At 34.6% G+C, this 17,017-nt stretch overlaps 1 pseudogene; it reads right to left on the reverse strand.

Moving 5' to 3' along the window:
• Nucleotides 1-11,234: 11,234 nt before the first annotated feature.
• LOC129516806 (60S ribosomal protein L6-like) lies at nt 11,235-12,105 on the reverse strand (annotated as a pseudogene).
• Nucleotides 12,106-17,017: the final 4,912 nt, after the last annotated feature.

A 17,017-nucleotide genomic window follows, 5' to 3' on the forward strand; every position in this document is an offset into this window, starting at 1 on the left:
AAATGTTTTCACTTTACAGAATTTTTTGAAATTATGAGAATGCGATGTTTGCAGGCAAACGTATGGCAAAAGCATACTATTTTCTGTAGTTGTCAAACAATTGTACCAAGGAGAAGGAGTGCCTCAAGGAACTCATGAACCAGTAACTAAGTGAAGACAAGCATAGCTGATTCCAGTTTTAGATGCAGTTTTCTGCCTGGAAGCACACCTTTGGGAAGAAAAAATAGAGGAATTCTTAGTTTCACATATGTGAAGCCTCTTCCCAGACACTGCCAGCCTGGCATTCTCCTTGTTGCTATCAATAATCAAATATGACTGTTTTTAGTAATATAAGGACATTTGGGTAGAGTGATTGAGGATAGGTACTATTCCTAAAGCTTTCTGTTTCTTCAATCTGACTCAGAGCAAATATACAAGAGACAGTAATGAAGGTATATAATGCTCTTAAGAGGTCATCAAGTTGATGTAAACAAACCCATATATAATTGAAGATACGAAGACTTGAATTGTAATTATTAATAGTCACTGACGTGAGGCCATGTTCATCTGTACTATTGCATCATTTCGTTTTAAATATAAATACTATTAAACATTTTCTTCTTAGATGAATGGAATGAAATGAGTCCAATTTCTTACCTTATGCAGGTAATCTATAAAGTAGTTCGAGACACTGTCATTTAGGATAGTTCTGTCCCACACGCTAAAAAAAAATCTAATGTCTTATTCAGCAGTTATATGTAAAGTATCCAACAAGTGATATGGCCTAGGCACTGAAAAACCACAGTGTGGTACAGCCAATCACAAAGGTCCTGGCCCAAATGACCAGCAGGACCATACCAGAGTTATACCACACCAGGTAGTGTGTCAGCATTGGTAGTCTTGAAGTATCTATGAGTTCCCAAGGGCTCACGTTTTGATAGTCAGCTCCAAACTTCTGTTGTTGCACAATTACTGCTTCCTATGCTCTTTTGTGGCTTTTCATATATTTTTGAGAAATCTGTATTAGTCAAATAACCAAAGGAGAGAGAGGAGAGGTGGCTATTAGGTACAGAATCTCTGGATCTATGGGTAGTCTTGAGAACCAAGTACAAGCCAAGAAAAGAAGTAAAGTAACAGAAATCAGAGCTGCTGGTTAATGGATGGCCCTGCTGCCATGCAACTATGAAGAAATTTTGAGCAGTGCCTGTCTCTATGTATTGCCTGCTGAGGTTCCAGAGTGCTGGGCTCAAGCTTTTTATTATTTTTTTTTCTGAACTTCGGTTCACTGGAACTTGCATTATTACACCAGAAAACCATTGGTTTAAAATTTAGTATTATACTATCCTGCTGTTAAAAAGTCCTCACACAATTTTTCCATCCTTACTCTATACTCTTCCCAACCTGCTAGATCACCTTTCCCTACCCAGAACTCTTGTACACTTATAACAAATTTTGAGCTTTATTCTCATTCTTTCCTTTAAGACTCTTCATTTCTCACCTCATGGATTTTCTCATTATTTTCCTGAAAATAGATACTTACATATATATTTAAACACATAAAGTCATCTTCTTCCCCCAAATGAACTTTCTTCTTTGTTAAATCGTGTTAGTTTTCCCATCATAAGGTGAGATACTTAGTGATAGTGTAGGTTTCCTAACTTCCTAGTGCTAGTGTAGGATTTGGGGCCTGTGTGTGCCCTGAATGGGAATGTGGGAAATGGTATACCATGGGGTAGGGAACGATGTTTTGTCCATTCTTCATAGTAATGGTCATTTATCCCTACATCTGTTGATAAAACTAATAGTAAACTTCTTTAAACTCTTCATGTCCAGGAGTTTGCAAACAATGAAAACATCTATATTTAAATATTTAAAGTAATTTTTAGTCTATTAACATGTACAAAGTTAAAAACACACAAGTTTGAGAGCAACAATTATAAACATTTAATATTAAATATTGCATTTAAACACTTTGTAATAGGAAAACATTTATTAATTGCTTATTTGTATATGATACTAAGCTAGGAGAAACTTAAAAACAAGAGAACTAATGTGATCTGGGCCCAATTAGTCTGTGAATGATTAACTTGCTTGCTTTGAGCGTGGTGCTAATGAGGCCCAGACCCCAGGTTTGATCTCCTCATGAGCTGGTTAGTTTGGCTCTTTGCCATTGCCATGTATCTCCTTTCTAACTTCCATAAGGAACTCTGACACATAGGTCACTGGTCATATGGACAAACAAGATAGAGAGTATAGACGTACATTTCCAAATGTATCAACTCAATTGGAAAAACGAAACATGCACTCTTTTCGGGGGAAGTCAATCATCTTCACTCAGCAACACACGTCCACTTCTAATAGGATAGCCGTTATCAAAAATGAACAAACCCTGTTTATGTAGAATGCTTGACAGAGTGTAAACAGTGCCTTCAGGTATGCTATAACATTTTTTATAAGCATCAAAGATACTTAAACTCTGTACATCTATCCATTTCATCTATATGGCAGTAGGACACTAAAAAGTAGAAGATAATTTGAGACATATACTTCAACAAGGGGACTAAGACAATTAGTTACATATAATTTAATTTAGCTATTACCTCACTGTTTAGATGATTTTTGTTTATGAAACTTAGTCATACTTGGTTTGCGTCCGTTTCAATCTTTTTTTTTTATTATTTTTTCAGAGATGTTGGGGGAGTGTGGGAAGAGAGGTAGAGGCAGAGAGGGAAGGAGAAAGAGACTCAAGCAGGCCCCACATCCAGCGCAGAGACTGATGTGGGTCTCAATTTCATAATGCTGAGACTGAGATCATGACCTGACCAAAATCAAGGGTTGGAGGATTAACCAGGCACCCCAGTTTCAAACTTTAAAAATTTCTTTTGTCAATGTCAAAAATTGTTTTAGATGAACCCTCCTTAAAGTAAAGCATTCTGCAGTTTTGTTCAATTTTATACAAGAAATCAATAAATGAATATGTGAATTGGAGCACAAAAAATACTCCAAAGGTTGAAAGCTGGTTGTCTTGAAATTTCTATCTCTGTCAAATGGTTTTTTATTGCATATGTGTTAGCCATTCTCCTAAACTCTCTATATTCTTGCATATCTTGCCTGAGGAAATTGTATGGGTCTTTAATAATAGTAGGATAAAAATTAGTATGTTATTGCTTAAAAAACTTATTTTGGACATTTATGAGTTCTGTAACTTATGGGGAGCTGAAAACAGGTACTTAGCCAAATAACTTAGGTTAAAATAAAATATTAAAGTTAAAATCATTCCCAGGGTTTTCAGATACTAGGCTAGTTTTGTTTTTTGTTTTCTGTTTTTGTGTTTTTTTTTTAATTTTCTGAAGCCTGAAAAAAATAGTTTACTTCCTCAATCTTTAATTTCTGTACCAGATGTATTTTGATAACTAATGGGGAGGGGGCTATAATTTTTTTTTATTAATTATGAGTACCTTATTAAGGCTTTCTTTATATATAGTTCTGGTCAATAAAAATTCATCTTTGAAAGATTTATTAAGGTTGACTAAGGAATTAGTATTCAGATTGATGAAAAGTGATTCAAAACTGCTTTACATGGACTAGAATATTTTTAATGATTTCTTTCTAAATGCACTTTCATCAAAAAATAAATATCTTGGGCAGCCTGGGTGGTTTAGCAGTTTAGTGCCACCTTGGACCCAGAGCCTAATCCTGAAGACCTGGGATCAAGTCCCACGTTTGGCTCCCTGCATGGAGCCTGCTTCTCCCTCTGCCTGTGTCTCTGCCTCTCTGTGTCTCTCATGAAAAAATTAATAAAATCATAAATAAATAAATAAATAAATAAATAAATAAATAAATAAATAATAAATATCTTACTCCTAACATAATTACATAATTTCAAAAGAAAATATAGTGGCAATATAATTTAATTATAATAAAGAGAATGCTGGTGTGAGCTATACATAGGATACAAGTTTGTAAGCATTGCTTCCTTCTACATTTTTTATGTTTCTTTTGATCATCAGGGGAAATTCATTATATTGGGGATGCAATAGGGAGGTTTTTATAGTGCAAAGCCCCTGTATGCAAAATTCAGAAAGAAGATAAGATGTTATGGTAATTAAAGGATAATTCAATTATTTCTATGATTTCAATTATTATATTTTTAAGAGATTGGTGGGGGTTTGGGACCAAGGAGGAGACAGAGAGAAAACCCTAAGCAGGCTCCACACCAGCCTGTGACAGAGCTTGGTCTCCCAAGGCTTGATCTCATGACCCTGAGATTATGACCTGAGCTGAAATCAAGAATTGGACGCTTAAGCAGCTGAACCACCAAGTGCCCCTCAACTATCATTTTTAAAACATGGTTGGCTATAGGGACGCCCCAGTGGCTCAGCAGTTAAGCGTTGCCTTTGGCCCAGGGCGTGATCCTGGAGACCCGGAATTGAGTCCCCCATCCGGCTCCCTTGCATAGAGCCTGCTTCTCCCTCTGCCTATGTCTCTCCCTCGCTCTCTCTCTCTGTGTCTCTCATGAATAAATAAATAAAATCTTTAAAAAAAAATGGTTGGTTATAGTGAAAGGAATAGGAATTACACAAGGTTGTGGTGCCAGCACTTACTGGGCAGTTCAAAGTGGGCAGTATCGAGTTGAATAAGAAAACACAAATATCCAGCTTTCAGAACTAAGGCATTTTGACACATCTTTTGAGATCCCAGAGAACCAATAAAGAGTACTTGCTCTCTTCCATTCACTTTGAGACTTTGCAGTAGTTCCTGAATGTATTTCTTGGAAGAGATTTTCACTTTCTTCTTTTCTTTTCTTTTTTCTTTTCTTTTCTTTTCTTTTCTTTTCTTTTCTTTTCTTTTCTTTTCTTTCTTTTCTTTTCTTTTCTTTCTTTTCTTTTCTTTCTTTTTTTTTCTTTTCTTTCTTTTCTTTTCTTTTTTCTTTTCTTTTCTTTTTTCTTTTCTTTCTTTTCTTTTCTTTTCTTTTCTTTTCTTTTTTTTTCTTTTCTTTCTTTCTTTCTTGCGTTTTGAAGACATGTTTAAAATGTTAGGGGCTTGGGATCCCTGGGTGGCGCAGCGGTTTGGCGCCTGCCTTTGGCCCAGGGCGCGATCCTGGAGACCCGGGATCGAATCCCACGTCAGGCTCCCGGTGCATGGAGCCTGCTTCTCCCTCTGCCTGTGTCTCTGCCTCTCTCTCTGTCTCTCTGTGACTATAATAAATAAATAAAAATTAAAAAAAATAAAATAAAATGTTAGGGGCAGCAACAAAACAATATGTGAGAATACTGGATTGGTTAATCAACTTCCTCTCTCTTACATATTGAAAATAAAAATTATGATCACAAAAGGAGTGGATTTCCTCTAGAAGTCATAATTTGTTTAGAATGTCTTCTTTTATCCCCATGTATAGTTACCTTGTGTTCAGTCCCTGAGTCCAACAGATCAATTCTAGTAGAAGCAGCACTTTCACAGCAATGAGCTCAAAGAGCAAAGTTGCAAGCATAAGAACAATTTTTGTACTACATTTGCAGTTTTCAAGGAAGTTGAGGGTGAACATGCAACTTGCAAAAGTATTTGTTGATATTTAATATCTGTCATCAGAATTATGTCATTAGCCACATGCAAAACCAAAAACAAACAAAAAAACTGCTGAAAAAACATTAGCACTTACTTCAAGCTTTAGTAGTTACATTAATAGGATGATGGAAGGTGAGACATCTGCATTTAGCTATCATTCTGTAAAACATGGATACACTTACAACAAATCGGCTGTTCTAAACTCTGCTCATATTTTATTGCAAGTTTTTTATGCATTTATAAAAAGTGAAGGGATAGTGGGCAATGAGTTGGCTTCATTAGTAAAAGAAGAATTTTAAACACTTAAAAGGTACCAATTTTATATTATCATATGATGTTTCAAATAGAGAAAAATAATTACAATAATTATTTGATTCTTAATCCAAGTTATTAAATTTGAATGGTATATTGAGTTAGGGATTTAACATTGAATATTAAATTTTTACTCTCAGTTGTAAGAATACTAATTTCCTGAGAGCACAGCATCATGTCACAAACATTATTCTTGCTGAATTACAAAAACGTTGGAATAAAATTGTGCTTGGAATTGGTGGTGATGCACACAAAGCTCATAATTTTGTCATACAAATTGTAATACTCTATCAATTTAAATATAAGCTGGTTGTTAAAATTTACAAACATTTCTATGTATACACAGCTATAGCAAATAAACAACAAAAATTAAGTGATGAAGCTGTTATTAATACAAAAATGTCTGTGCCATGGCAGTAAATGTCATTTCTATTTGCTACTTATTATCAGTTAAATTGTGGAAGTGGTTTTGCATTATCATTATTGAAAAGCTTTCAAAATGAAAGATATTAAAATGTATTCCTTTAAAAAATAAGAAAAAAATATGTACCAATTAATCTATGAGAGGTTGATCAGTTTACAAATATAAGCTTGAAATTTTATTATTGGAGTTTGGAATACTTCATGTTATGGGATAATCTCTTTATGTATCTCCTATATCTATTGGTTATGTTTGTATTCTATACTGGAAAAGAATGCATTTGAATGGGATTCTAATTTCCAGCATCTATATTTGCCCAAACATTCAAAACAATAATAAACTTTAAAAACTTATTTTATACGGCTACCTGGGAGCTCAGTTGGTGTCTGACTTTGGTTCAGGTCATGATCCCAGGGTCCTGAGATGGAGCCCTGCATCTGGTTCTCTGCTCAGTGAAGAGCCTGCTTCTCTCTCTTTTTCTGCCTGCCACTCTACCTACTTGTTCTCTCTCTGTTAAATGAATAAATAAAATTCCTTTAAAAATAAAAAAAAACTTATTTAATAAATTTTAACTCATAAAATATTTCTTGAAGAGTTTTATTGAGAATGGAGACCAAAAAATGATGGGACAAAGTATTTACACGTTTTATAATGTAAAAATAATTAGAATTGAGAATCTTCTCCACTTAGTATTATTTCCTCTGAGCTTATTGGGTATTTCAACATCTGTTGGAACACTTTACTCAATTTAAAATATTATGAGCTGAATAGGCAGTCATATGAAAAGTGCAGCATAGGGAAAATAATCAATAATATTGTAATAAAATCTATTATGACCTGAAGGAGAAAAATCAATTGAAGACAATTATTTTTAATTTTTTAAACATAAAATAAAAGTTTGAAGAAGATTACATGAGTTTTATAAAATACAAAAATAGAGCATATTTTTAAAATATAATTCCAAATAAATAACAAGTCCATTGTATTAAGGGCATTTGTGTATATATATATATATATATATATATATATATATATATATATATATTTTATATATAGATGTACAAATATATATATTAGCTATAGTATATATGTAATATACACACTTCAAGAATAATGATTCTGCAATTCTGCTTATGGTACTTTTAAATTAATGTTCAAATAAACAATAAAAATGACCCATTTTTCAAAATTTAATGTAGGCAGTTATATTTTATTTTTAAAATAAAAATAAGAAATAACCTTATCTTTGAAAATAGTTTTGAAAATAACTTTGAAGATCCATGGTAAAATAAAACATGTCACCAATAAATAACTATTCAATAAAATGTATGATTTAAATTATTTTAACACACTTTCTCATCAAAAATATCTTGACTTGGATGATACATTATATAATCACAATATTCTTAGTCATCACTTCCTCCAGCAGGGTCTAAATTAAGAGCCAAGGTACCTGATGGAATATTTGAGACAATATTTGCTCATAAAGTGTAATAATCAAACTTTGAGCACTACACAGTTTTAGAGAAGGAAAAACTGAGTAGACTATATCAGATGAAACAAAGTTAATAAACAGAGAGAGAGAAAATTTGGAATTAGCCTAAAAAATATTGTCGAATAGATGAAGGACCATATGTGTAAAGCTAAGAAAGAAGGAATCATAAAGAAAAGCCAACTGTAAATAAAGTCTATGAGAAATAGTGCAGCTGAAATAGAAATTTAGTGGATGGATTGAATACTCTGCATGGGCCCAAAATAAATGTAAGCATTAGAATATTGGATTAAGATCTTTCAGAGACCACTGGGAAGCAACAAAAAATAGAAATATTAAAAGAACGTTAAAAAAAGTATGGGTGATAGGATAAAACAGAAGTGTTGTGATACCTAAATTAAGAGACTCCACACAAAAGCAAAAGTGGCAGGAAAGAGAAGTTCCTGAGTTCTGCTCAGGTCCTGGTCTCAGGATTAAGTCCCACATGTGGCTTCCTGCTCAGTGGGGAGTCTACTTCTCCTTCTGTCTCTGCACCTCCACCCTGCTCCTGGGCTCTCTCCCTCTTTCTCAAATAAATATATTTTAAAACTTAAAAAAAAAAAAAAGAATGGCAGGAAAGAAAATATTTAAGGAAATGGAATCATGGAACTTCGACTCAGAGTTTTTCCTAGTTAAAGAAAAGTGAATTCAGATCAAAAGGTTTCCGATGCTGCCATGCAAAATAGATTTTAAATTTTCTACATATAGACACATTATATTAAAACTAAAGATTTAAAAGATAAAATCTTTCTGAAAGAAAAAGCCAACCATCCATGAAGAAATAAGATACAGATTTATATCAATTTTCTCATTAGCAATAGTTGGGTAAGCAGGAGAATATTTTCACAGTGCTGCAGAAAAAGGAACTCTAGTCAAGAGTTATCCCATGCAACTACTGTTTAAAAGTGAAGACAAAAAAAGAATTTAAGCATACAGAGTCTCAGGAATTTTAAACTCATATAAAGACTCTCTTGGAAAATAATCTTGGATGAGGTAGTCGAATAAGAAAAATAAGTCCAGAATTCTTCAAGATAAATGGCTATGTAAGATATGCCAGTTGTGTGGTTTCCAACACTCTTCTATCTTTAAATATATAAAATGCAATGTCTTTTCTTGGCTAAAACTTGACTGACAGGTCAGAAAACAAAAACAAAATCCAAAAATATAGATCCAGAAGATATAATGAAGAAAAAATGAAAACATTTTCATTATTTTTCATAACATGAAAAATATTAATCTTGCAATGCTATCTCAAAATTATTAAGCAAAACTTTATAGAATTTGGGTGAAGAAAGTCATCTATGCCATCAAAAATATTTTTTTCAGGGCAGCCCCGGTGGTGCAGCAGTTTGGTGCCACCTGCAGCCTGAGGTGTGCTCCTGGGGTCGTGGGATCGAGTCCCACATCGGGCTCCCTGCATGGAGCCTGCTTCTCCCTCTGCCTGTATCTCTGCCCCCCTCTCTCTGTGTCTATGCATAAATAAATAAAATCTTTAAAAAATATTTTTTTCATATAATGATAGATTGATGGAATGAGTAAAAGTTAAGAAAAATATTTGACAGTTAATCACAGAGGATAGCTATAAAGATGGCTTATGGTCTTTACAATAAAAATCTATCAAACATAATTTGTGTAAAGAGAAATTTGTGAAACACATTAGACTTGAATGAAAAAAAAACTATTACACATCAAAATTTAACAGATATAACAAAAAGTGTTTACAAGGAAATTTATAACTATAAATACATGTATTAAAATAAGTGCAAGTGACTAACAATTGAGTGATCTTATTGGAATAAAATAGAAGAAAATTTTTAAAAATAAAGATAGACATAAGGGAATAAGTGCATTGAAAATGCATAAATAAATTAAAAATAGAAAAACTATCCTACAGGTTAAAAACCTGACATTGGCAAGAAATACGGTAAGAAGGAAAAATAAATTACTTATAATTATAATATGAACTTAATCTTGTTTCTATTTGCTTCTTTCTCTAATATGTATTAGGGTAGAAATATGCATGTTAGGGGTGCCTGGGTGGCTTAGTTAAGCATCTGCCTTTGGCTCAGGTCATGATCTCAGTGTCCCAGCTGGGGTCCTAGTATTGAGTCTGGTGTTGGGCCCCCTGCTCAGCCTGCTTCAGCCTCCCTCTCTCTCTTTCGCAAATAAATAAATAAATAATTTTAAAAACGATATATGTCAAATATATTTTCATAAGTATGTATACATATATAATTTCCAAAACACAGCAGACATTAAAGCAAAAATAATATATGAAATTGATGAGTTATACAGTTGAAAAAAAGTATAAATATCTAAATTTTAAAAAGAATATAGAATTTAAAGTCGATATAAGAAAAAAAGAGAATGCCAAAAATCATTAATGTAGTTAAAATAGGAATAAAGGATTATGCAGTTAGTAAGCCTAAGTTAATAAATATGAAGGATGATTTTAGTATAATTTTTATGTTCATTCATTTATTTCGGTATTTCTTAGTTGTAGAAAGCAGAAATTGACCTGGTATTTAAATGTACTGATTATATTAAGCTTCCTTCTCCAGATCAATGGAATTTATTACTTTTGGTGAGGAGTGGACTGATCAAAAATGGTAGCAGGTCAGTTTTTTCCCCATTCGCATGCCTTTGTATCACATTTGTTTTTATTCGCTGTGGCCCACTGTGCTGATTCACCCTTACTTACCCTTTGGTCAAGTATGACCATTTCTAAATTTGTCCTAAAATATTTGCACTAAGGTGAATTCATCCCACCTGGTACTTGTGGTCTTTAGTTTTCTTCCATGTGATTTTTCTTTGTGCATTTTTCTTCTGAACTTAACCCTATTTATACTTGTTACTGTCTCTAACATATATTCAGGTAGAAATGTTAGACTAGCATTATAACTCTTAGGGGTTACCCACAGAAATGTGAGGTCAAATAGTTATTTAAATGTAACTCAATTATTTACCAACGAATTTAGGGACGATAAATATTATGTAAGAGATGATCTGTTAAATGACATTTTTTTGTCAAATGTTAGGATCCCAAGAGAAATGCATCAAATTGTGAAATTATATAACAGTTTTAAACACGATGAATGTGTGTTCTGCAAGCAGAGTTTCTGTGCTACTTCATTGTTCTGCTAATTGCAGGTTAAAGACTAAAATAAAGTATAGATATGACATTCCCTTTCCGACACTGAACACTAGGCACACGCGGAATATGGTCCTGTAGTGAACTGCCTCTATTTTTTCCCTTGAGGTTTGTCCCCATAGTATTAACTTAAAATTCTCATCTTTAAATGTATTTTTTTTTGAGAATGGATATAGAAGGAGCATCCCAGAATTTTACTGTTCTAATGCCCATATGTTTTTCTTTCTTTTTTTTTTTTTTTGAGATCATGATTTTTTTTTAAATGGATCAGTTATTTAGAACATCAAGTTGTGAGGATAAACTCCATTTGTAAGAGAAAACAGAAGAGCAGAGGTAGTCTTGAAGCTGAGGAAGAGTTTTAATTTGTAGCAGATTTTGATTAACTTTGTGCTGTTCTGTAATCTCCTATTTCTCTTTCCCTGTGTCAGAGACCTCACCTTCCTGGCATCTGGGCTTGTGCAGCTTCATGAAGCACGCATCAGTGAGATGCCCTGGGATTTTCACACTGCTGACACCAATTTTGCTGGAAGTGGCATTCACAAATTTCTGGTGTGTTCTCTACAGAACTCAATTGAGGGCCAGAGGTCAGGTTACAAGCAGCAAGCCACTCCTCAGTGGCTGGAGGAAAACCACCCTCTTGACTCTTCGGGTGAGGATGACCAAAATGGTGCCGGGAGTGATGCTAGCTCAGAGTTTGCTCACATGCTGACTGAGATTTTTTGCTGTGGCTCAACAGCTTTCGAGGCACATCTTCAGTAGAATAATATACCCAGGCGTTTTGCAAAGTTTAACCACTTGGGTACCACCATTCTTGTAACCAACAACAACTAGTTCCCTGACAGGAGCAAGAAACTTCTCCTTTGGCTTTTCAACTCTGGATTTGGCTGCTGAATATTTCCCCTTGTACATGGCCTTCCTGGAATACAGAGCCGATCCAGAAAATCTGCCTCCCTCCTCTGACTAGGACAGGGTTTTGGCTGCCATGGGGCTTCATCTTCTGTCTGCATTTTTAGCCTTTAGGTTACCCTTCGAGACCCTGCTACCAGCATCAGCTTTCCTGTCTTTAGGTTTCTTCTCATTAAAATCTACTATCTCAGTTTTTTCACCCACCGTCTTGCTTGAGGATGGAAAAGAGCTTGAGGCCATGTTTTTTTGACTGGTCAGCACTATAAGAGTCTATGCAAGATCTAGACTAATGACAATTGGAGAGGAAAAGGCTGTAGGGGGAAGTCCCTGCACCAAAAACCAGCCTCATTTTTGCAGGTGGATCTATATGTACTCAATCGGCATCTTATTAGTAAACCACCCCCAAACCGTGAAATACATGGATTTAATTGTTTTTGAATCTCTACACAGAAGTACTTCATAGTGAAATTGGGCACTCCTTGGGCTATTGTAAAATGTGAGGTAAGTACACTTCTCATTAGATAATCAGCACCTGCTGTTACAGGCAGCTTAGTTGCCTAAAAATAAATTTATTAATTAAATTTGAATATAGGATAACTTCGTCTTTCTGCACATTTACATGCTTAGGATGTCAAGCTTGAATGTGAATTCCAAAGGAAAAGCTGTTGTATATTTTTTTTTGCAGAGAAGCAAAAGCTGCTTTTCCCATTCCTACTGTAAGCTGCTTTGAACATCATTTCCAATGAATGTGCCAATTTGGTGAATGGTGTGAGCCAAGGTTTGCTGATTTCAAAGCCAGCTCACATCACTGCAAATATTTCATTTCTGTTTTTTGCATGCAGGATCAAAATGATGAAAGCTGACTTGTTCTCTTGTGATCTAGAAAAGACTTAGTTTTGGGTCAAGAATCACTGACAACTTTACCAAATGTTTTCTTTCATGTTTTGTTTTCCCTTACTCACTCACTCACTCACTCACTCACTCACTCACTCTCTCACTCACTCACTCACTTACTCACTTGCAGAGCTTGAATTCATTATTACCAATCACTACATGTACCTAGCTCTACTCGGCTGGTAGTTTTAAGGATCAGAAATGTGGTATTGGAGTAAGGGACTGGCAAGGGCTATTCAGGGGTTGGCGATCAGGACAAGTCTCCAGCTTCAGGAAAGAGTTGGAACCAGAACACGAGGGCAAAAGCATAGTCATGAGAATTGAACAGTTATTATGCAGAGACAAAGATATTTAAGAAAAAGCAGAACCCAAGTTAATGAGCAACTCAGACCAATTAAAAATTTTTCCGCAATGACATGTCAGCCTACTGATAGCTGAATGTCTGTAAATACCTGTGCCAGTCCTGGACTTTACTTAATCCCTGTCCAACTACCTGCCCTGATAACATTTGTGGAATCCTGAATTACCTAGAGTTTCCAATTAATAATGTGATGTCACATCTACACTTCCCTTTATTAAAGGAAGTTGGAGTCCTATTAGTTTAAGCAAAAGAACACAGAGGCTTTAGAGAGCTCTGGTTCCAGATGATGACGTGGAAAGATCCTGAACTCCCCTCCTCCGCTGACACACCAGATCCACACCTAGTTGTGCAACCACTACTCCTGAAGAAGAAAAAAACTCAGGTTTTAGAAATGTAACTATCATATAATAGGGATAAAATAATAGTACTAATTTAAGCTACCCTTATCTTCCCTGCCAAAAAAAAAAAAAAAAAAAAACTCTGATGATGGAAAAAATATACTCATATTGTTGTAAAACTTTTGCTCTGCATTTTGCCTTTTGCATGTAGACCTAACATTCAGGTTTTTTTTATTTTTTTTAAGATTTTATTTATTTATTCATGAGAGACACACACACACAGAGAGAGAGAGAGAGAGAGAGAGAGAGAGAGAGAGGCAGAGACGCAGGCAGAGGGAGAAGCAGGCTCCATGCAGAAGCCTGACATGGGACTCGATCCTGGGTCTCCAGGATCACGCCCCGGGCCAAAGGCAGGCGCTAAACTGCTGAGCCACCCGGGCTGCCCACATTCAGTTTTTTAACATGCAAATTGTTCCCTTACCAAAGCTACATTCTCAACCTTCCTGTCCTTCCTTATACCATCTTCATTGGAGACATTGGGAAAGCATAATTCTTTCCCACCAAGTAAGCGATGCTTCTATCCCTAACCCCATCCTCTCTTTCAAGCTCCAATACTTTATCTCTAACCAGCCTCTGCCACCCCCCACCTCAAGCTGCCTCACAATGGCAGCTTATCATTTCTCTGTTTCTGACAAGTTTATTACATAAATAAATGCACATTAGGGGCAGCCCGGGTGGCTCGGCAGTTTAGCACCGCCTTAAGCCCAGGGCCTGATCCTGGAGACTCGGGATCGAGTCCCACCTCCAGCTCCCTGCACGGGGCCTGCTTCTCCCTCTACCTGTCTCTGCCTCTCTCTTGCTCTCTCTCTGTATCTTTCATGAATAAATAAATAAATAAAATCTTTAAAAAACAAAAATAATAAAAGCACATTAATATGCTTTTCATATTTAGGTGATTTTTTTATCACAATGTCAAAATGGGCCTTCCTATGAAAGTTTAATCTTTCTTTGGTCACCTACACAACATAGGATAGATGGGTCAGGTGGTCGACTGTACAGGATGGATTCAGCTGTCTCTATCATGGTCCATTGGTTTGACAGATTTCTTTCTTTAAACTGTAGTTGTTATTTAACATAATAATACAATTGCTTTGGAAACATATGAAAGGGTTAAATATACAAAAACGAAGGAAGGAAGGAAGGAAGGAAGGAAGGAAGGAAGGAAGGAAGGAAGGAGAAAAGGAAGAAAGAAAGAAAGAAAGAAAGAAAGAAAGAAAGAAAGAAAGAAAGAAAGAAAGAAAAGAAAGAAAGAAAGAATTGCCTGAACTTTTTGTGCTATCCATCCACTTTCAAACTGTCAACAGAAAAAAACGGAAAACTAAAGTTGAGAAGAAAGAAGATAAGATCCCTTTTTCCTATCGTTGCTTAGAATTTTTAGAATTAGAAGATAAAGAGAAGGTACTTTAAAAATGATTTTAGACCCATGGATTTGGACTCTAGTCTCCCAACCTCTCTCCTATCTCAGTATTTCTCATTCTTGGCACTATTGACATTTTGGTCTGAATAATTTCTCGTGCATTGTAAGATGTTTCACCACATTCTTGTCCTCTACCTATTGGATACCAGACAATACTCTTGAACTGTGACAACCAAAAATGTTTCCAGGCTTTGCCAAATATCTTCTGAGGAGCAAAACCATCCTCCATGGGAAATCACTGCTTCAGGTCAACGCAAGTGATGGAGAAGGCTGTGGCTTCAGCCCATTGTTCAAATGAATGCTTTGCCATCCTGGTTGCATCTAAAGTACTTAAATCTATTTATTGAAGATATATATATATATATATATATATATATATATATATATATATATTCAGGAATATATATATGTGTGTGTATATATATATATATATATATATATAATCATGCTTAAAATCTATCTCCATAGATTTTAGTGTAATTGCTCTGTGTTGCAGCCTTGAAGGAGTTATTAAATACTTTAAAATTCTGAGAGTCTAACATATAGCCAGGGTTTAAAACCCTGGCTTAGAGACAATTTGGCTGGCCCTAACAGGAGACCTCAGGCTAATGAAGAGACTGCATTTCTGTACTTTAAAATCCTTGAAATTTTGGAGCATTACATTCACAGCACATGTTTCATTCTCATGAATTTATGTATTGAATATCTTATGTCAGCACAAAATAAATCACCGAAATCTATAAAGTCTCCAAAATATCAGACATTCAGTATATTTTGCATGGAAGGATATCTTGAATTAAATTCACTGATGCATTAAGTATTAAGTAAAATTGTCTGTATGGAACAAAACTTTTCTTACTGCTTATGCAGTACCTCACTTTATCTAGTGCAAAAGCAAGGCAGGAAGCCAACTTCCTAACACATGTTTAAAGGTGCAGTTGAGTGGATGAACAATACATTTGAATATAATGGAACTGCCAATTTATTTTTTGTCTAAGAGACCCAATCGCATTTCCTTAACAAATGCTCAAACCAGTGTTTAAAAAGCAAGAAAAATAAATAAATGCAAGTCTCAAGGGCTATTTATTTCATATCCAAATATTTTAAAAATAAGTATTTGAAATCAGTGTGTTCTGTGAACTTAGTCAATTCACTCGTATGTTGAATTCTTTTCTCCATTTCACTGGATAAAAACTTGACCTGCCCTTTATTTTTTATCTACTGACCCTAAATTTGGACTTACATGTATTGATATTTTGTTTCCTACATATTTTCAGCTTCTGCTCTCGGTCTTCCCTAAAGTTGTTTTCCTATTGCTTCTTGTTTGGATGATCAACCAAAATTTATAAACAGCTAAAAGCCTCCAACTTCTTAGGATACCAATAATTTAAAGAGAGATTTCAAAAAATATGACAATGTTTAAGGGTAATGCCAATCTTCTGGAAAAAAGATTCATTTAACTGTAATAAATTCTCAGGGTTATTAATAATAAATCAGTGCAGTTCAAAGTATAATGTGCATTTAAAAAAACTTTAGTGTTCTTTTTATGTGAAACATATAATCTGAAAATTAATAGTGAGGGTACCCAGCCCAGACGCTTGATACCTGATGTGTAGTGTCCAAGATGATCTACTGATATTACGCTCAGAAGACTACTGTCCTAGAAATGCTGAATTATTGGTATTGAATCAAGTTATTGATCACAGAGTACGCATACATTCTTAATATTTGCATATTTGCAAGCACCACTGTAATAACACATTCTATCAGATATTTATAATTAATCATGAAGATTAATTTCAGTCAAAAGTTTATTTATAAAAACACAAGTTTGAAGTACATTTGGTTGATAGAAGTTTAATTTGGATTTTAAATATAAATAAAAATATATCAATGCTCTAGAATATATGTAAGTGGAAATTCTATCAGTTTCTATTGGTAATTAAAAAGTCTATAAAATTTTATTGATAATTTTTGTCCTTTTTGTCCCTGCATTTTCTCAATTATTTAACAGTTCCATATATCATTTAGTGCACGTCAGAAGAAGTACACTCCTTAGTTCCCATCATCTGCTTAACTCAA

Source organism: Nyctereutes procyonoides, unplaced genomic scaffold (assembly GCF_905146905.1).
Source record: "Nyctereutes procyonoides isolate TBG_1078 unplaced genomic scaffold, NYPRO_anot_genome, whole genome shotgun sequence".
NCBI lineage: Eukaryota > Metazoa > Chordata > Mammalia > Carnivora > Canidae > Nyctereutes > Nyctereutes procyonoides.